Here is a 23,198-nt window from a genome sequence, read left to right on the forward strand (position 1 = left end):
TTCACCGCTAATACTCACACTGGCCAACCATCTCGATTTTCCCGGGAGACTCACAAATTTCAGTGCCCCCCCCCCCCCCCCCCCCCGAAAATCTCCCGGGGCAACCATTCTCCCGAATTTCTCCCGATTTCCACCTGGATAACATTATTGGGGGCGTGCCTTAAAGGCACTGCCTTTAGCGTCCTCTACAACCTGTCGTCACGTCCGCTTTTCCTCTGTACAAACAGCGTGCCGGCCCAGTCACAAGATATATGCGGCTTTTACACACACAAGTGAATGCAAGGCATACTTGATCAACAGCCATACAGGTCACACTGAGGGCGTCCGTATAGACAACTTTAACACCGTAACACAACAGACCAAATACCCAGAACCCCTTGCAGCACTAACTATGCTAAGGGTGCCGTCCAGCAGGGGGCGCCACGCCAGTGCCACAAATGTTGGAGGAAAAAAAAAAAGTTGGTACTATTATTTCTAAATACATAAAATAATCCCACGTTAATTAAAATGCAAAGTAAAGCCTATTTAATAGAAATATTATTTGTTACAACATTACGCCCCCCCTCCCCCTGCACGGTGCGCCCCCTCCCTTCCCGTATCATGACTCTTTTTGGACGTCACCACAAAAAAAAAATCAACACAAGATGTCAAAACGGCCAAAACTGTCAGGTGCCCAGGGAAGAAAAAATAGAAAAGAAGAGGAGGAGAAACGAGAAAAAGACAGAGGTAGCTGGTAGGTAACGTTAGCCTACATGAAATTATTTGTCTGTTACAGAATGTGATAGTAACCTGGCTTTTTAGCATTAAGCTAATGTTACATGATTCGGCAATTGCTAATCAATAAATAGCTAGTTCTGTTTTAACGTCGGGTTAATATTGTGGAGGGGACTAAATTGTTATGGAAAATAATAATGTAACGTTAGGTAATTACAGTACTCCCTGGTGTACAGTCATTTGTAAGTCATTCTAGTTAATGCAATATTAAAAAGCACAAATAGAGAACTATGTAGGATCCCCTTTTTTTGTAATATATTTGTTAAAGTCCTACTGGTTTGATATCTTGTTTTGTGCAGTGCCTTATTTATATTGTACTTTTAATTTATTTTATGCAACTTGTTGACACATTTTATTTTGTGTTTATGTATGGAAAAAATATTGTATTTCATATATTCATTTTTTATTTTTTGTATTCATTGATTTATCCTTTTTTTTTTTTATCTTGTTAACTATTCTGATTGTTAATTTGCTTTCTTTAAGTTAAAAAAAAGGTCAAAGACAAAGCTATTCGGTTTCTTGTGAGTATATACACTTCACTGCCGATGTGGGGGGGCGCCACCTAAAATCTTGGTTAGGGCCGGGCCTGCCTGGTGTACTCGAATATCACGATATAGTCATTTTCTATATCGCACAGAGACAAACCCGCGATATATGGAGTATATTCCATATATCGCCCAGCCCTAGGTAGATCCCCTCCACTTGGTCTATTGAGAAGTAGCTGGCCTGCAGACGCCAGTATCACAGTATATTTCCATATGCTAAAAATAAGTTTCAGTGTGAACAAATCAGAGGTTGGCACAAATGCGAGCGGCGCTTTGAAGACAACACTAATATTATTTGCTCAGGTGATGAAATCAACAGCCCATGAACTGCATGTCCTGTTTTGTTGCACGCCCGCCTTATTTACACTCCAGCGTGCAGATGGACTTCACTCCGGAGGGGAAACCACCACAGCCGGGAGCCATTCCAGCTCCTGTGATGCTGACTTTCTCATGACTCATCCTCACAAATCAATGCACATTTCCTCAGTCCAGAATGCTGGACATGGAAAAACTCTACGGTGCATCTTAGCACTGAAAGCAAAAAGCCTGCGTTTGTGTCTGCCGGGGTGAGGTGTCGCACCCCAGGATCCCTGAAGGTGCAGGTACCTCACAAAGGACCATGTCCGAAGCTCTCCGATGCACCCGTGTCAGATTCCAAAGCGCAGAAACAGAATGTAGGGGATGTGCACGTGCATGCATGAGCACGCTGGCAGGTGGACAACCAGCAGGTGAGCAGCCAAAAACACAGAAAGTATTTCCGAAGGTCACCTTGGTTTGGGCAACACAAAGTGAACCGTTATTAGGAGTAAATGGTAAAACTGGAACTAATACTGCCACACGGGCTGTGATTTTGCACAAATCCAATTTCACAGCCTATTATTTTTCCTGGGTGGGCTATAAATACCCACCGTGTTATGTGGTGCTCTCACAGCCACATCTCAGTCCTCCAACATTCATTACGAGCAGCAAATTAATGAATAAGCAATAGAAATGTCCCTGCAAACTACCTAAAAACGAGTCCAAGAGAAAATGAAGTATCATCTAAATCAGACCTGGGCAAATGAAGGCCCGGGGGCCACATGCGGCCCGGTAAGCTTTTCAATCTGGCCCGCTGGACATTCCCAAATACTTTTTTTAGATCTTTAAGATGGAAAGTGTAGCTGCCATTATGATGTGCAGTAGGGATGTCCGATAATATCGGCCTGCCGATATTATCGGCCGATAAATGCGTTAAAATGTAATATCGGAAATTATCGGTATCGGTTTTTTTATTATCTGTATCGTTTTTTTTTGTTTTTTGTTTTTTTTTATTAAATCAACATAAAAACACAAGATACACTTACAATTAGTGCACCAACCCAAAAAACCTCCCTCCCCCCATTTCTTTCTGTTATCAATATTCTGCTTCCTACATGATATATCAATATATATCAATACAGTCTGCACGGGATACAGTCCGTAAGCACACATGATTGTGCGTGCTGCTGCTCCACTAATAGTACTAACCTTTAACACTTCATTTTACTCATTTTCATTCATTACTAGTTTCTATGTAACTGTTTTTATATTGTTTTACTTTCTTTTTTATTCAAGAAAATGTTTTTAATTTAGTTATCTTATTTTATTATTATTTTTTAAAAGTACCTTATCTTCACCATACCTGGTTGTCCAAATTAGGCATAATAATGTGTTAATTCCACCACTGCATATATCGGCTGATATCGGTATCGGTTGATATCGGTATCGGTAATTAAAGAGTTGGACAATATCGGAATATCGGATATCGGCAAAAAGCCATTATCGGACATCCCTAATGTGCAGTGATGTTTTCTAATGACGTAAGTCTTCAACTATATTAAGTATTTCAATGGTTGGAATCTGCGCTTTTGCATGATATTTTAGTGCAGTGGTTCTTAACCTGGGTTCGGTGAGTCGGCCTCAGGGGTTCGGAGGAGCCTCCGCCACGGAGGTAAAGACACATCCGACTTATCGTGTAAATAAAAACTTCTCCCTATCGGCGTATTATGGATACCCCCAAACAATGTTCCCTCTAATTTTCCATCGGATTTGCAGGTTGTTTGATTGATCGATTGAAACTTGTATTAGTGGATTGCATAGTACAGTACATATTCCGTACAATTGACCACTAAATGGTAACACCCCAATAAGTTTTTCAACTTGTTTAAGTCCACGTTAATCAATTCATGGTAATGTGTGTCATTTGTTGTGTTGGTTTTGTTCTTTAAACAAGGTTCATTTCGTGCACCAGTAAAAAAACATATGACTTTTTCTTGAATTTGAAAACTAAAGAAGGGTTCAGTAAATGCGCATATGAAACTGGTGTGGTTCGGTACCTCCAACAAGGTTAAGAACCACTGTTTTAGTGACTAGTGTTGTCCTGATACCAATATTATTTTGATACTTTCAATACTTTTCTAAATAAAGGGGACCAGAAAAAATTGCATTATTGGCTTTATTTTAACAAAAAAATCTTAGGGTGTGGCGGACCGGTACTTTTCAGCGGCGGTATGGTACCAAATATGATTCATCAGTATCGCGGTACTATACTAATAGCCGTATACCGTACAACCCTACTAGTTACTATGGTAGTCTACGTCACAGCAGCTCAGACGAGGCACCAAGCAGTGTGGGTGGGGAGCGTTTCCACAGAGTGTTTCCAGACCCTGAAATGTGGGTGTCAGGGACAGACGCAGAAGGAGATCTTTACAAGAAAGTTCTAAAGCTTAGTGATATATCCAGTGACGTGCGGTGAGGTTCATAGCTGGTGAGGCACTGACTTCATCACAGTCAGATTTACAAACATATGAACCCTAAAGAGTATCTTATTCATCATTTGATTGGCAGCAGTTAACGGGTTTTGTTTAAAAGCTCATACCAGCATTCTTCCCTGCTTGGCACTCAGCATCAAGGGTTGGAATTGGGGGTTAAATCACCAAAAATGATTCCCGGGCGTGGTGCCGCTGCTGCCCACTGCTCCCCTCACCTCCCAGGGGGTGAACAAGGGGATGGGTCAAATGCAGAGGACACATTTCATTACACCTAGTGTGTGTGTGACAATCATTGGTACTTTAACTTAACTTTAACTTTACACATACAAACTGTAGCACACAAAAAAGCACATTTAATAAAAAAAAAACTTTATTATGGTCTTACCTTTACTTATAAATGAAGTCCATACGCCGCTCCTTCCAAACAAAAGCATCGATAACTTGTTAATAGAAGTCTTCCTTATCTTTCTTCAGTTTTAAAAGTCTCTTTGTCTCGATGGAGATCTTCCTTTAATTATTACCTCCTGCTTCCATTGACAGTCCAGTTTAGAAAACTGTTTTATTTTAGATATGTAATCCTCCATGGTAATAGTCCAGGCCAGAGGAAAAAATAAACGATCGCTAACTGTTGCTGCTTGTTGTCACTTATTCTGCAGCCGAGTAGTCGCAAGAATGATCCCTGGGATCACTAGCGCCCTCTACTACCAGGAGGCGGGATTACTGCGAGCCTCAGCCAGTGCGTCTTCGCAGCCGTTTTATGATTGCTCAGCACAAGAAATACGTTACACACATACAGTTGTTGACAAAATACACTGTACATTATATACCTCCGCTAACTAAACTATGGGAATGTATAATATAATTCATATAGCAATACGCTCTCACTGCACAGCAGGCCAGCCGTTAGCCCAGTCATTGCGCAATCCACGGTGAGGCTCAACTGGCTGGTGACTCACCGCAAGTCTCTTCTCGGTATTTGAATGGCAAATGTGAAAATTCAGCGATTTTGAATAAAAATAATCGAAAACTGGTGAAGTTAAATGGAAAATAACTTTATAGTATAATCACTGGATACATATAAAAATTGAATACATTTTTTTTCTTTTTGCATTTTTTTTTCTTTCCATGATGGCACGTGAGGCCCCGCCTCCCCTGACTGCACGTCAAATATATCAGATTGTAGATGTTTTTTTGTTTTTTACCCTTCACGTTCATATTTCGCTGTGTTTGTTGCATTTGGCTTGATTGTAAAATATGTGGATGGAGAGGGGGTGTGACGTTCATATGTTCTCAATATTCAGGGTTTGAAAATAAATTTCCATTCCGTTTTTAAGGCGGTCTGTCATAACATTTTTATCATTCAATCAGACTTTATTGTGAGGTTTTGTATTAGTTTTCCTAAAAATAGATATACCGGCCCCCAGACACATTTTTTTCTCTAAATGTGGCCCCCTAGTCAAAATAATTGCCCAGGCCTGATCTAAAAGAACAGCTCATCTAAAATAAAATTAAAAAATGGGCATTTTTTCCGAGCTAAAAGGCAAGGAAATGAATAATGTATTGCTAGTGGACAAGACATGTCATATTCATGAGGCTCAGGGCTAGAAGATGACAACACAAAGGACAATATGAAAGAATGTACAACAGATCATGATAAATAGAATGTGCAGAACAGAGTGATCAAATGCAAGTACTAATTCAAAAAGCAGGCTTCGCTAGTTATCAGGAATTGGTACCGTATCGGTTCATACAGTCGTGGTCAAAAGTTTACATACTGTCATGATCCGGGGTCCGGATCATGTTTTTGTTATGTTCTGTTAGTTTTGGACTCGTTTAGTTCCTGTTTGTGCACCTCCTGAGTTTGTTTAGTCACCATGGTTACGTATTGCACTCACCTGCCTCTGGTTAGTGTTCGGGACGCTCACCTGTTGCCCGGGAACTAATCAGAGGGCTATTTAGTCTATGCCCTGGCCTCACTCACTCTGGCGTCATTTGTTAGCTTCATGCAAGCCTCTACGTAAGTCTTGTTGTATTTCATGCCACAGTTAGAGAGTTGTTGCCTTGTCCATAGTTCCATGTTTCCTGCGCTAAGTTTTCGCCTTAGCTTCCGTGTGCGATAGGCACGCTTGCCTTTGTTGTTTGCCTGTTATTTCGTAGTTAGATTAATAAATATGTTCCTACCTGCAAGCCTTGTCCGGAATAGTCTGTTTGCATCCCGGGAGAACAAACCACGTCATGACACATACACTTGTAAAGAACATCATGTCATGGCTGTCTTGAGTTTACAATCAGTTCTACAACTCGTATTTTGTTGTGATGTAGTGATTGGAGCACATACTTGTTGCTCACAAAAAACATTCATGAAGTTTGCTTCTTTTATGAATTTATTATGGCTCTACTGAAAATGTGAGGGTGAAAAGTATACATACAGCAATGTTAATATTTGCTTACATGTCCCTTGGCAAGTTTCCCTGCAATAAGGCACTTTTGGTAGCCATCCACAAGCTTCTGCTTGACCACTTGACCACTCCTCTTGACAAAATTGGCGTAGTTCAGCTAAATTTGATGGTTTTCTGACATGGACTTGTTTCTTCAGCATTGTCCACACGTTTAAGTCAGGACTTTGGGAAGATCATTCTAAAACCTTCATTCTAGCCTGATTTAGCCATTCCTTTACCACTTTTGACCTGTGTTTGGGGTAGAGATGTCCAATTATGGCTTTTTTGCCGATATTCCGATATTGTCCAACTCTTAATTACCGATTCGGGTATCAACCGATACCGATATATACGGTCATGGAATGAACACATTATTATGCTTAATTTTGTTGTGACGCCCCGCTGGATGCATTAAACAATGTAACAAGGTTTTCCAAAATAAATCAATTCAAGTTATGGAAAAAAAGCGCCAACATGGCACTGCCATATTTATTATTGAAGTCACAAAGTGCATTATTTTTTTTAACATGCCTCAAAACAGCAGCTACAAAAACAATGAAGGCACACAGCTTCAGTCCAGAGTATACTAGAGTAATAAAGTAAACAATAACATAGTCCTTATTTGGTGCAAGACTGCCTGGCATACTGTATAACAGGGAATTATAAACTGGGCTCACATCCATCTTCCACTTGTATTCATGGTGTATCTCCTTATGATTCTTGAAGAGGTGGGAGATCTAATTGCTCGTATTAAAGGAAGACGTCTTGGTTCCTCCTCGCATAACCAACTTTTTGCAGTCATTGCAAATTGCCAGTTTTTCATCCGTCAGAGACACTTTAAAATAATCCCAAACATAGACATGGTGTCGTTAGTCAGTCACCGTGCTCGCTCGCTTGTTAGCCACGGCTACAGCACCGGCAACAACACACTCTTGTTGTCGTTATGCTGCGCTCGCGGAGGTTTGATGAGGTCATCAAGCGTCGCCAGTAAACCTCTCATGCTGCAGTCGTCAACTCCTGTGTTGTGTGTGGGAGGGGGGAGGGGGGAGAGGGGAGGGGCTGCTGACTGGGAGACGCAACTGCTCTGTACTTACCACTCCGTACAGCGGAGTTTTAAAAAGTCATTCATTTTACTTTTTGAAACCGATACCGATAATTTCCGATATTACATTTTAAGCATTTATCGGCCGATAATATCGGCAGGTTTCATAATATTTCATAATATAATAATAATTATTATTATAATATAATTAATATAATATAATTAATATAATATATAATATAATGATAATATAATATTAATAATAATTAATAATTTATAATATGTATAATAATATATAATAATAATAATAATAATATATAATATAATATATAATATAATATAATAATATCAAATTTCATAATACCTTTCATAATATCAGCATTATCGGACATCTCAAGTTTGGTGTCATTGTCCTGTTGGAACACCCAACTGCGCCCAAGACCCAACCTCCGGGCTGATGATTTTAGGTTGTCCTGAAGAATTTGGAGGTAATCCTCCTTTTTCATTGTCCCATTTACTCTCTGTAAAGCAGCAGTTCCATTGGCTGCAAAACAGGCCCAGAGCATAATACTACCACCACCATGCTTGACGGTAGGAATGGTGTTCCTGGGATTAAAGGCCTCACCTTTTCTCCTCTAAACATATTGCTGGGTATTGTGGCCAAACAGCTCTTGTAAGTGTATGTAAACTTTTGACCACGACTGTATGTTAATGGTACCCATCCCGCGTTGTCATTGTAGTTAGTGGACAAGTCATATTGACAAGGCCAAGAGAAGATAACAGAAAAGACTACCAACAATATTAAGCTTTAGGAAATGCATAATAGCAATAGATAAAATAGACATAAAGACTGCAAATCAAGGAAAGGAACGTGGAAACATTTCATTTGGGATGAAACCCGGCAGGACTAATGAACTTCCTAACGCGCCTCTCCCCTGCCATGTCCCTGTGCCCCCTCAAAAGGGTGACGTAAGGGGCACAAAGGGGCCTAGACACAGAGGAAGCACAGTGTAAACAGCAGGCATTGACTCCACACCAGACCGGGGCCTGCTGGTTTGTTTAAAGGTCCAGAGTAGCTGAGTGTTCAATACGTGCAGACACGACATGGCCGTGTGAAAACTGCACAAAAGCCGCACAATCCCTGCATGAGTTACTACTTTGATTGAGGAAAGCAGAAATGATGTTGTAGTTCCAGAAAGAGTATCCCAATGGACCACACAAATTACACACAGCGCTAAAAAATCTGTCAAAATGTTTTAGTACGACTTTGGTAAGCTACAAAGCCGCACCGCTTAATGCGGTGTTTTTTAACCTTTTTTGAGCCAAGGCACATTTTTTTCATTGAAAAAATGCGGAGGCACACCACCAGCAGAAATCCTTAAAAAATGAAACTCAGCAGCCGATATTGACAATAAAAAGTTGTTGTCGCAATTGTTGGGTATGACTTTAAAGCATAACCAAGCATGCATCACTATAGCTCTTGTCTCAAAGTAGGTGTACTGTCACCACCTGTCATATCACACCCTGACTTATTTGGACTTTTTTGCTGTTTTCCTGTGTGTAGTGTTTTACTTCTTGTCTTGCGCTCCTATTTTGGTGGCTTTTTCTCTTTATTTGGTGTTTTCCTGTAGCAGTTTCATGTCTTCCTTGACCGCTATTCCCCACACCTGATTTGTTTTAGCAATCAAGAATATTTCAGTTGTTTGTATCCTTCTTTGTGGGGACATTGTTGATTGTCATGTCATGTTCAGATGTACATTGTGGACGCCATCTTTGCTCCACAGTAAGTCTTTGCTGTCGTCCAGCATTCTGTTTTTGTTTACTTTGTAGCCAGTTCAGTTTTAGTTTCATTCTGCATAGCCTTCCCTAAGCTTCAATGCCTTTTCTTAGGGGCACTCACATTTAGTTTATTTTTGGTTTAAGCATTAGACACCTTTTTACCTGCACACTGCCTCCCACTGTTTCCGACATCTACAAAGCAAGTAGCTATCTGCTGCCACCTACTGATATGGAAGAGTATAACGTGGTAAGTCTGCCGATCTCCAGACAGTACAGACACTCAACAACGGCACATTATTTGTGGATTATAATTACTGCTTTGCAAAAGTATTTTTAACCCAAATAGGTGAAATGAGATAATCTCCCACGGCACACCAGACTGTATCTCGCGGCACAGTGGTTGAAAAACACTGGCTTAATGCATTACGACTACCGTATGTGTACTGTGATTCAAAATACCAGTATTACTATGGTGTGTGTATAAGGACCGCAAAATGGAACCCATTAGCAGACATATTATCTGGCGTTTTGTTTCGCAATATTATGCAGCTTTTCTTACCTTCTGGTACCTGCTGATGTGTATATGGGATCTGCATAAGTCCTGAAAACGTACGCGCATGCGCCACTGTAGACTAGCGTCCTTGCACGCTACACAGGTACAACAAAGGTGACGGGGAGAAGACGCTGTCGAAGTGGAGCCACGTAAATAAGACCGCCCACATTTTGACCAAAGAACCACCATCTGTCATGTCTGTGTTTTGTTTTAGTCATGTTCGGTTTTGTTTTTGGACTTTTTGTGCACTTTATTTGTCACCATAGCAACCATTAGTTTCACCTGGTTCACATCGTCATGTCACGCACCTGTTTCACGTTTAGAGTCACGCACCTGTTTTCACTGATCATGTCCCTATTTAAGCTTTTCATTTTCTGTTGGTCTTTCTGGCGACATCACACTCGGTTCACCCTCATGCTGATGATCCATGCTGCTCCTTTTCATGCCAAGTAAGTTTTTTCGAATTAATGCCACGGTTAGTGATTTTGTTTCATTGTTCATAGTTTCTGCCTTTGTGCAAGTTTTGTTTTCATAGTCAAGTTTTTACCTCCGCTGTGAGCGCCTTTTGTTTGCACCTTTTTTATTAATTATAATAAACATGTATTTAAATTCACGCCTTGCCCGCGCCAATTTTCCGTTGCCTTCCGGAGAAACAAACCACGCCAAGGACCAAGTCTTGACACCATCACACGTTATGTAGACCACAAGAAAAAAATAAAAATACGACCCCTTTAATGCACCTTATAATTCGGTGCGCCTTTTGTATGGAAATCGACCTGAATAGACCCGATTATTCGGCGGTGCGCCCTATGTTCCGGAAAATACGGTACTAATGATAATAATAACCTGACAATACACACACATTGTTCAGACTTCCTTCTACAGAACTTAATATGATTTTTAAGACTAAAATTACTGTTCCTCTTTAAAGAATATATATTAGATAATTTTCCCATTTTGATATGACATTTAAATAATACAATCATTTTATTTTTGAACATACACTATATTGCCAAAAGTATTCGGCCACCTGCCTTGACTCACATATGAACTTGAAGCGCCATCCCATTCCTAACCCATAGGGTTCAATACCACCTTTTGCAGCTATTACAGCTTCAACTCTTCTGGGAAGGCTGTCCACAAGGTTGCGGAGTGTGTTAATAGGATTTTTCCACCATTCTTCCAAATGCGCATTGGTGAGGTCACACAGAAGGCCTGGCTCTCAGTCTCCGTTAGAACACCTTTGGGATGAATTATATCTGGTTCAGGTCAGGACTCTGTGCAGGCCAGTCAAGTTAATCCACACCAGACTCTGTCATCCATGTCTTTATAGACCTTGCTTTGTGCACTGGTGCACAGTCATGTTGGAAAAGGAAAGGGCCCGCTCCAAACTGTTCCCACAAGGTTGGGAGTATGGAATTGTCCAAAATGTTTTGGTATCCTGCAGCATTCAATGTTCCTTTCACTGGAAATAAGGGGCCGACCTCGGATAAGCGGAAGAAGATGGATGGGTGATGTTTGATGATGACATACTGTGTCTTGCATTGGTGCGTACATACGGCATGTGAGGCCGGTCCGTCATTCTCAAAGGAAGCGTCCTAATATTAGCATCCAGGTCAGGTGACTGGAAGTGTCAGACGACGACAAAGAGCACACAGCAGACACATTTGTGATATTTTCAGATAGGACGGAAAGGACACGGTTCAAATCCAGACTTCCTCTTGTGTCCAGAGAGAGAGTGGCAGTGGAGCTGACTGACAAAAGAAACATTGCAGACTCAACTGTCTTGCAAAAAGGACAAGTTGATGAGAAGCAGATGTCTTCTAACAATGTCTATGTATCCCGTTTAAATATCAGCCATTAGAACGTGTTACTTTGACATTTACCCAGCTGTCCGACGGCTCACGATGCATTCAAGGTTCACTTGAAACTTGAAAATAACCTAAAGACTACATTTACACTGCAGGCCAAAGTGGCCCAAATCAGATTTTTTTGAAATCAGATGTTTTCCAGCTGATGGTTGACACTGCAAGTAAAATGTGAACTTTATCAGACTCCAGTATAAATGTGCACAGGCCCCAATGTGGCCCCAATGTGGCCCCAATGTGGCCCCAATGTGGCCCCAATGTCAATAGCATGCCCAGTTCGATAAAGTGAAAACAAAGGAAGTTGACTGGATTTCATAAATGAACGAGGAAGTTGCAACTACTACTACAAAATAAAAAAATTAAATAAACACATCTTAAAAATGTAGTGGTTTTGTGTGAGAATAAGTCAAAGTAACATCATTTATAAATGCAGGCCTCGAATTTTAGTGTTGCCTTAAAGGAGGGCTCATATTTTAGGGCAACAAGGCAAACATGATTTTCTTTCGAGGCAAGAAAGAAAAAAAGAAAAGAAAAAACACATGTAATGTAAAAAATTTTAAAAAATGGTGTTTACTTTTTGATACCAAAATAAAACACAAAGCAGTTTGGCTAATGAAGATAAGTTCTAATAAACAAGCTTTGTTCTTCTCCAACGCCTGCCTAGTGTTTCAGTTTGGCCAACAAAAAACCCCGGAGTGATACCTCTCACATCGAATACACAATCTTCACAGCCTTCGTTCAGTTCGATGAGATGACAAAACATTTTAGCTAGTATTGATGTTATTAGAACACTGATAAAGTTTGCAGTTAAATAAAGAACGATTGAACATCCCAGTAAACAAACTAAAGACTTTATAAACAAGTTGTGACAATGTTCACAACACATCACCTGCTGCAAAACATCAAATAGTTTTCTCCTTTGCTGTATACTTTTAGTGTGGGTAGAAGTGTGTCTGTCTCCAATATTGTCCACACCGGTCTCCATCTAAACAGAGCAGTGCGCTCTTAAACGCACGGCGAGAAGCGAGGGAAAATGACGTTAAACCGAATGCTTGGCTCAGTTTACTTTGAGGGGAAATCTCCGCAGCAAAGTCCGTGTAGCTTGTCCGCCATAATTATCAAGCCAAACACCGCTAAGGTGCATGCTCCCGACTTCGTGTTGCCGAAAATGCATTAATAAATGACTCTTTTTCGGTAATTAAAAAATTACTAACCGTCGGGAATTTTATTGCTAATTATCATTTATTGTTACATCCCTCGTCCGTTAACAAGTAAAAAGGCAAGGGCGGTCACGGCATGTTCTTGCCGCAAATGTTGGTCAATATTTGGGACATTACGGCAAATGACAAATGCGGTTGCCGTGGGTAAATTCGAGCCCTGTGGTAGTCATTTGTAGGATTTCACTACGTTTCATTTTGCATGACCCTCAAACGTCAAAATAACGTTAAACATTTGTCAGTCGCACATGGATATTTGCAGCTTCTGGGTTTGGTGGAAATCAGCCTTCCTCGGTTCTAGTAAAATAATTGTCAGCAGTTGGCTAGCTAGCATCAAGATTTTCTGGTGATAGTATTTGGAAGATGTAAATAGGGCTGGGCGATATGGCCTTTTATTAATATCTCGATATTTTTAGGCCATGTCACGATACACGATATATATCTCCATATTATGCCTTAGCCTTGAATGAACACTTGATGCATATAATCACAGCAGTATGATGATTCTATGTGTCTACATTAATACATTCTTCTTCATACTGCATTACTATATGCTACTTTTAAACTTTCATGCAGAGAAAGTGTATTTATGAAACAGTTATTAAGCAGTGACACAAACATTCATGTCATTTCCAAACAGAAAGTGCAAGATTGTCAGAGACATTTTAAAACAAGCTCTTAGTGCACTTTTGTGCATGATGTCACTAAGATGACATATCAAAACAACACTAAATTAAAGTGCACTTTTTGTACAGAACGCCACTACAATAGTTTAAAACAAATAAAGTGCACTTTTGTGCATGATGTCACACAAGATATTTCAATAAGTGTCAAATAAAAATGAGCTGCATAATAGGAAATCAAATAGTGTATGTCCTTCACTATGTGGTAGGTTCCTGCGGACGTTATCTCCTTCTGTTGTTGACTATTTTTCTTTCATACGGTGTTGATGTGGAAATGGTTGCTTGGGCATTTTGTGGGTGTGGCACCGGCCGGAGATGTTGACATGCGGAGTTTCAAGCACTCTTCATTCTCTAGCGGGTGACTTTTCAAATGATGCTACACATTAGCAGTGGTGCTACTTTTTGTAGCGACGCTTTTGCCGCATACTTGACATACTACGGTATATCGAGTATATTCGATATATCGCCCAGCCCTAGATGTAAACAACACTTGAATATGCAGTTTTCTGGTAAATTATCAGTAAAGAAATAAGTACAGCTGGGACAAGCGGTGGTAAATGGATGGATGGTTCTGAGTGTTGTTTACGTTGACAAAAAAATGGCTAAATGACGGAATCTTGTTTTAGCTTGAACCCGTCAAGCGATTTGTATAATTCTGCTGCGAGGTCTGCTCCAAAAAGATTCCATAGTTGCAATCTGATAGTTGTTCTATCATGACAGCAGAGCACAGCAAACCGGTTGTTGCTGCGACACGACCGAGATCCTTCCGGATACTCTTTCATATCTGTTCAATCAGAAAATGTTGGCCATTGAAAGGTCAAAACTACATTGCCTGTAAGGTATCAGAGAAAACCAGAATGCTAAGGAGACGATAATTTGTTTAATGTGGTGTTCTAATTCACATTCAGGCTACTATTATGAAGACTATCTCCCAAACATGTTTAATAAGCGTGACTAATAACATGGAATGTGCGCCTGTAGGCATGGCAAAGTAGATGTTGGAGATGTTATTTGGCGGTTGGACTTGCTTATGAGGTCTCATTAACAATTCCAAGTACATATATTCTTGAATGTTTTATAAGCATCACACCAGGGATCCCCAACTCACTTTATATAGGAGGTAGAGTCTCGGTGTGGCTGGGCTGCACAAATTGAATCTGTCAACTACTCCTACCAGCAGGTGTAGTAGTGACTCTGAGCTATGGTAGGCCCTGCGTCGTCACGATTGTACAATTGAATGTCCGAACTGTATGGAGATGGTCAGAAACATTCTGCTTGCTTAAGGGAAGTTGCTCCTTGTGTTGCCCAATGTGTGTTAGTTGTGCTGTAATATGATATTTAATATCAGACACCCAAGGAGCTAGAGCAGCAATTGATTGATTGATTGAAACTTTTATTAGTAGATTGCACAGTACAACATATTCCGTACAATTGACCACTAAATGGTAACACCCCAATAAGTTTTTCAACTTGTTTAAGTCGGGGTCCACGTTAATCAATTCATGGTAAGGGGTAATTAACCCCCTGCATTACACAAATGGTCAGTAATTTACCGTATTTTCCGGACCATAGGGCACACCGGATTATAAAGCGCATTGCCAATGAGCGGGTCTAGTCAGGTCTATTTTCATACAAAAGGCGCATTAAAGGAGTCATAATATTATGATTTTTTTCTAAATGTAAAACACTTCCTTGTGGTCTACGTCAGTGTTTTTCTGTGAGAGATACAGTCTGGTGTGCCGTGGGAGATTATGTAGTTTCACCTAGTTGGGTTAAAAATGTTTTTTTGCAAACCAGTACCATAATTATAATCCACAAACAATGTGTTGTTGTTAAACGTCGGTGCTGTCTAGAGCTCGGCAGAGTAACCGTGTAATACTCTTCCATATCAGTAGGTGGCAGCCGGTAGCTAATTGCTTTGTAGATGTCGGAAACACGTTGTGTGAGACGACGATGGTTCGTCGTGATCTCGATACGCAGACGACAGCAGGAGGCAGTGTGCAGGTAAAAAGGTATCTAATGCTTAAACCAAAAATAAACAAAAGGTGAGTGCCCCTAAGAAAAGGGGATGGCTTTGCAGAACGAAACTAAAACTGAACTGGCTACAAAGTAAACAAAAACAGAATGCTGGACGACAGCAAAGACTTACAGCGTGTGGAGCAGAGACGGTGTCCACAAAGTACATCCGTACATGACATGACAATCGACAATGTCCACACAAAAAAAGATAGCAACAACTTAAATAGTCTTGATTGCTTAAACAAAGTAGGTGCGGGGAATAGCGCTCAAAGGAAAACATGAAACTGCTACAGGAAAATACCGACAAAACAGGAAAAGCCACCAAAATAGGAGCGCAAGACAAGAACTGAAACACTACGCACGGGAAAACACCAAAAAACTCCAAATAAGTCACGTCGTGATGTGACAGGTGGTGACAGTACACCTACTTTGAGACAAGAGCTATATTGATGCATGCTTGGTTATGCTTTAAAGTCATATCCAACAATTGCGAGAACAACTTTTTATTGTCTACTGAGTTTCATTTTTTAATCATTTCTGCTGGTGGTGTGCCTCCGCATTTTTTTGGCTCAAAAAAGGTTGAAAAACACTTGTCTACATAACATGTGATGGTGGTGCTTTGGTCAAAATGTTGCATAGATGATGTTTTACACATCATCTTCAAGTCACTTTCTGATAGTCGCTTCCGGATGCGCCGTTTTGTGGGCGCTCTTATTTATGTGGCTCACCTTCGACAGCGTCTTCTGCCCGTCATCTTTGTTGTAGCGTGCAAGGACGGTAGTGGAAGAAGTGTCAAAAGATGGCGCTAACTGTTTTACTTCAATCAATAACGGAGCAGCATCTCCTCATCCGGAAACAACAACAATGTGTCCCGTGAAAAACCGTCCGACCGGAACTCTCTAATAACTAAAGTTCCTTAGGTGAATAATGTAAACTCACTACACCGGTATGTTTTAGTGCTTTCATGGTGAGTTTACTGACAGATATAAGTAAGAACTTTACACTACTTTATATTAGAAATGGCAACAGCGGAGGATGAATGTCCCATAACAAGAAGATAGAGAAAAAGAAGAAGCTTATCGACTACGTAAAGACTTATGCAGATCCCAAATATAGATCAGCAGGTACCAGAAGATAAGAAAAGTTGCTTTTGCATAATACTGCAAAACAAAACGCCAGATATGTCTTACCTTATACACACACCATAATAATACTCCTATGTTGAAGCACAGTACAATCCATCAAGCGGTGTGGCTTCATAGCTTACCAAAGTCCTACTAAAACATTTTGATAGATTTTTGAGCGCTGTGTGTAATGTTCTATATGTTCAATGGAACATACCATTTTTGTGTTGTTCACTTGAGTCATATTGCAGTCTACACGTATCTCTTATGTGTGACTGCCATCTACTGGTCACACGTATCATTTCACCATGTACCAAAAAAAAAGCTCTTTTTATGCTCCTATATGGACCCCATGAAGACTAGCAGTCGCCTTGGCGTCAGCTAATGGGGATCCATTCAATAAACAATAAACAATAAGGCGCACTGTCGAGTTTTGGGAAAATGGAAGGATTTTAAGTGCGCCTTATAGTCCGAAAAATACGGTAATTGCTTGACGGCCGTGTGTAATGTTCTATATTTTCAATGGGACCGATACAATTTTTGTGTTGTTCACTGGAGTCATATTGCAGTCTACACTAATCTCTTATGTGTGACTGCCATCTACTGGTCACACTTATCATCTCACCATGTACCAAAAAAAAATAGCTTCGAGGTCGGTAAGCACACCCAAAATTATTCCGCGCCGGGTTATAAGGCGCACTGTCGAGTTTTGGGAAAATTAAAGGATTTTAAGTGCGCCTTATAGTCCGAAAAATACGGTAATTGCTTGACGGCCATGTTTTAACCAATCTTGCCTCAAATTTTACACGCGTTTGTCAGTCCCTTAAGGCTGCATAACAAAGTGTGTGGTGACTCTGCAAAACAACTCAAAGTTACAGTAGGTTGTTGGTAGAATGTGTGAGAAATGTTGGGAGATAATACCAGCACTATTTGTGTGGAAAAATGTTCACTCTTGGGCAACGTTCCCTCTAAGGGCCTGTGCAATTGCGCACTGCTCAAGCGTCCTCTGCGCACGGCAAATCTATGCCACGCACAAAATCAAATAAAAAAAATAAGCGCATAACAATTTTCGACACACGGACACGACAGAGAAAACAGTTTTCGTCATCATTGTTCAAATATTGTAACGTCAGTCGAGACGCTTTGAGGACATGAATTCCATCCATCACTTTACTGAGAGCAAAACTCTTTATTCACCAAAACATTAGTAAAAAAAATTACAGTATATCTAGCAAAAGTGGTCATTTTCTGCAGTACAAAGCAGACAAAAAGCAACTTTGTTATATCAAAAGCAGCCGCTCGCTCTTTCTCACTTGCGCCAACACATGCACATATGGCACTTAGCCAGTGATGCCTTTACAGCCACACAAAAAGTCAGACAACTCCAACACCACACATAAAGTGTCATTCCAGGTCGTTACACTATGATTTACCAATCAAATGTGTGCTTATTCTAGTGTCATTTATTAGGAATCTTCATTTATAAATACTAATCATGAAATGCTGTTAGTATATTAAATAAATACTAATAAAAATATATTTTTGACAAACAGGAAGTTGCAGGAATGTACACATGATCCCCTGCTTACATCTCATTGTGCAACATGTGAATGTTTGAATGGGAATTAAATGCAATGTCTGAAGGGGTACACATTATTTCCAAAGCAGGACCTCCACCCAGACAAACAATACAAGTACACACTTCATGAAAAACAATATTTGTTGTTATTGTCATTGTAAGTGGGCCTAAACACTTCTATTAGAAATGGAAATGACTGCTGTCATTTGATTATAATAATAAGAGAATGTTGTCTGTCTATCTGTGTTGGCCCTGCGATGAGGTGGGGACTTGTCCAGGGTGTACCCCGCCTTCCGCTCGTATGCAGCTGAGATAGGCTCCAGCACCCCCCGCGACCCCAAAAGGGACAAGCGGTAGAAAATGGATGGATGGATGGAGATGTAAGTTGTTATTTAGTGAGGTTTGGGCCAGGTGTGCTGCGGGTGTAGCCACAGTGTGCACGTGTGATGTTGCTCACATGGCCTCCACTCAATGTGCTGCTGGTGTAGCCACAGTGTGCACGTGTGATGGCGCTCACATGGCCTCCACTCAATGTGCTGCTGGTGTAGCCACAGTGTGCACGTGTGATGTTGCTCACATGGCCTCCACTCAATGTGCTGCTGGTGTAGCCACAGTGTGCACGTGTGATGGTGCTCACATGGCCTCCACTCAATGTGCTGCTGGTGTAGCCACAGTGTGCACGTCTGATGGTGCTCACATGGCCTCCACTCAATGTGCTGCTGGTGTAGCCACAGTGTGCACGTGTGATGGTGCTCACATGGCCTCCACTCAATGTGCTGCTGGTGTAGCCACAGTGTGCACGTGTGATGTTGCTCACATGGCCTCCACTCAATGTGCTGCTGGTGTAGCCACAGTGTGCACGTGTGATGGTGCTCACATGGCCTCCACTCAATGTGCTGCTGGTGTAGCCACAGTGTGCACGTGTGATGTTGCTCACATGGCCTCCACTCAATGTGCTGCTGGTGTAGCCACAGTGTGCACGTGTGATGGTGCTCACATGGCCTCCACTCAATGTGCTGCTGGTGTAGCCACAGTGTGCACGTGTGATGTTGCTCACATGGCCTCCACTTAATGCTCACGGACTTTTTGCCTTTGCTCACACACATGAACAATTAGAGGGAACATTGGTCTTGGGTGTTTTTTGTTTGTTTGTTTTTTTCCAGTTCATGACTGTATCTCTTGACGATGTGCATGTCATTAAAAGCAAACATGGACTGTGGATTCATTGATCGGCTAACAAACAGGTTTGCACAGTCTGAGATGAGAGCTGGTTGATGGGAAGGTTTTGTGCTGCCCGGAAACCTGCACATAAAATCGAAAGTTCTGTTTTCTGTGTTCTTTATCCTCGGTTTATGTACAATATAACCAGCGGGTATTTTTTTCCCAGGCTATTTTGTCAAGAGTTACACATTTTAGTAAAACACACATTTCCATTGCAGAAGGTACTAGTTCTCAGGTGGTTCTAATGTAGAGACGTTGATGTTTTGGTGCCAGAGGAGGAACCAAATGTGCAGGAAAAGTTGGCGCAAACTCGCTATTGATAAGAAACATTGTTCTCAGCCTCAAAGATTCTCACCATCAGGGTGGAGTCCCACTCTTCTCTCGCTTGATCTAACGCCAAAACACGCTGACTAAACCCTCCCTTTCCAAACAGGAAGGACACTTTCTGTTGTCACAGAGCAGTGCCTCTCAAATAGTGGGCCGGGTCCCCCGGGGGGGGGCGCCTGAGAGTTTAGGGACTTCAAGTATTAGAGTCTTTTTTTTTAGTCTTGAACGATACACAAGCCTCCAGCTAGGAGGCAGCACTGCTCAAATGAATCAACAGCACCACTCAGAACAAGCTAGTCAGGTTACTTCTAGACCTCCACCCCAGATCACACCTCACTCCTACCCACTTCTCCAAAGTGGGCTGGCTCAGGGTGGAGGACAGAGTTAAACAACTTGCACTGAGCCTAGTCTATAAAATCCGCTACACCTCCCGGATACCGAAGTACATGTCAAACTACTTCCTTAACGTAAATGACCGCCATAACCACAACACCAGGGGGAGCTCCACTAACCACGTTAAACCCAGATTCCCAACTAACAAAGGTCTTAACTCATTCTCTTTCTGTGCCACATCAATGTGGAATGCGCTCCCAACAGGTGTAAAAGAAAGGGCATCTCTATCCTCCTTCAAAAGCGCAATAAAAGTTCACCTCCAGGCAGCTACAACCCTAAACTAACACCCTCCTCGGATTGCTAGTAATCAAATGTAAACAATCAAATGCAGATACTTTTTCTTATGCCTTCTGATCTCTCTCTCTCTCTCTCTCTCTCTCTCTCTCTCTCTCTCTCTCTCTCTCTCTCTCTCTTTCTCTCTCTCTCTCTCTCTCTATGTCCACTACTTGCTGCTGTCCATATCCTACCCCCCCGCCCCCCACACCCCTGATTGTAAATAATGTAAATAATTCATTGTGATTATCTTGTGTGATGACTGTATTATGATGATAGTATATATGATAGTATATATCTGTATCATGAAACAATTTAAGTGGACCCCGACTTAAACAAGTTGAAAAACTTATTGGGGTGTTACCATTTAGTGGTCAATTGTACGGAATATGTACTGTACTGTGCAACCTACTAATAAAAGTCTCAATCAATCAATCAATCAATCAATGTACTTTGGTTGTGCTAAAACATACTTGCATACAAATAAAATACAGATATATCCTACCGTATTTTTCAGACTATAAGTCGCACCGGAGTATAAGTCGCACCGGAGTATAAGTCGCACAAGGTCGGTAAGCACAACCAGAATTATTACGTACATCAGGCGCACCGTCGATTTTTGACAAAATTAAAGGATTTTGACGAGTTTATTGACAGATATAAGTAAGAACTTTACACTACTATATATTAGAAATGCCACATAACAAGAAGATAGAGAAAAAAAAGAAGCTTATTGACTAAGTGGTCGTCACGGACTACAATGGCGGACTTGCGCAAATTTTCAGGACTTATGCAGATCCCAAATACACATTAGCAGGTACCAGAAAGTAAGAAAAGTTGGTTTTGCATAATATTGTGAAACAAAACGGCAGATAATATGTCTGCTAATGGGTCTCCTTTTGTGGTCCTTATACACACACCATAATAATACTTACATCTCTGACTACGGTAGCCGTAATGGGCGGACAATCCATCAAGCGGGGCGGCTTCAAAGTCGTACTAAAACATTTTTGACAGATTTTTGAGCGCCGTGTGTAATGTTCTTTATTTTCAATGGAACATTTCAAGTTGTGGTGTTGTTTACTAGCGTCATATTGCAGTCTACACGTATCTCTTATGTGTGACTACTGGTGATTGATTGAAACTTTTGTTAGTAGATTGCACAGTACAGTACATATTCCGTACACTTGACCACTAAATGGTAACACCCCAATAAGTTTTTCAACTTGTTTAAGTCGGGGTCCACGTTAATCAATTCATGGTAAATGGTCACACTTATCATTAAACCATGTACCAAATAAAATTGCTTCAAGGTCTGTAAGCACAACCAGAATCATTCCGTACATTAGGCGCACCGGGTTATAAGGCGCACCGTCGATTTTTGAGAAAATGCCTTATAGTCCGAAAAATACCGTAATCCCCAAATATTAAATATACCAGTTAAATAAAACCTCTGCCATGTTTTATGAGTACTTAGATCTATTACGCTACGGTATTTTAATGTTGGTCATTATGCTGATACATGGCCAAGCGTTTTCTGAGGTGGAACTTGGTATAAAAAGTTTGAAAACCACTGGTGTAATAACTAAATCAGACCTGGGCAAATTAAGGCCCGGGGGCCACATGCGGCCCGGTAAGCTTTTTAATCTGGCCCGCCGGACATTCCCAAATAATTTTTTTAGATGTTTAAGATGGAAAATGTAGCTGCCATTATGATGTGCAGTGATGTTTTCTAATGACCGTAAGTCTTCAACTATACTAAGTATTTCAATGGTTGGAATCTGCGCTTTTGGATGATATACTAGTTACTATGGTAATCTAATTAGTTATTATGGTCATCTAATTAGTTACTATAGTAATTAATTAATTAGTATGGTAATCTAATTAGTTACTATGGTAATTAATTAGTTACTATGGTAATCTAAGTCACAGCAGCTCAGACAAGGCACCAAGCAGTGTGGGTGGGGAGTGTTTCCACAGAGTGTCAGCCTGAAATGTGGGTGTCAGGGACAGACGTGGAAGGAGATTTTCACAACAAAGTTCCAAAGCTTAGTGATATATCAGATTGGATATTGTATTGTTACCCTTTGTGTTCATATTTCGCTTTTTGTCGCATTTTTGTCGCGTTTTGCTCGATTGTAAAATATGTCAATCAAGAGGGGGTGTGACGTTCATATGTTGTCAATATTCAGTGTTTTATCGTTCATAGAAAAAATAATCCATTCTGTTTTTTAAGGCGATCTGTCAAAATGTTTTTAGCATTCAATCAGACATTATTGTGAGGTTTTGTATTAGTGTTCCTAAAAATAGACATTTATTTCTCTAAATTTGGCCCCCCAGTCAAAATAATTGCCCAGGCCTGCGCTACGGTATTTTAATGTTAGTCATTATGCTGGTACATGGAGGGCCAAGCCTTTTCTGAGGTGGAATTTGGTATAAAAAGTTTGAAAACCACTGGTGTAATAACTAAATAAATACATATCAGGGTCTCAATTGTACTTCAGCTTAGGGGGGGCATGGTTTGTTTTATCCAAGGGGGGAGCGTGGCAAATAATAATTGAGAAGCACATAGTG

General features: G+C 40.8%; 1 protein-coding gene across 4 annotated transcripts in view; it reads right to left on the reverse strand.

Moving 5' to 3' along the window:
* The window catches only part of LOC133659735 (MAP7 domain-containing protein 1-like), a 96,195-nt gene that overhangs the window by 71,604 nt on the left and 1,393 nt on the right, over positions 1-23,198 (reverse strand). The gene's annotated exons all lie outside the window — the stretch shown is intronic.

The sequence above is a fragment of the Entelurus aequoreus genome, linkage group LG11 (genome assembly GCF_033978785.1).
Source record: "Entelurus aequoreus isolate RoL-2023_Sb linkage group LG11, RoL_Eaeq_v1.1, whole genome shotgun sequence".
In the NCBI taxonomy this organism is placed as follows: domain Eukaryota; kingdom Metazoa; phylum Chordata; class Actinopteri; order Syngnathiformes; family Syngnathidae; genus Entelurus; species Entelurus aequoreus.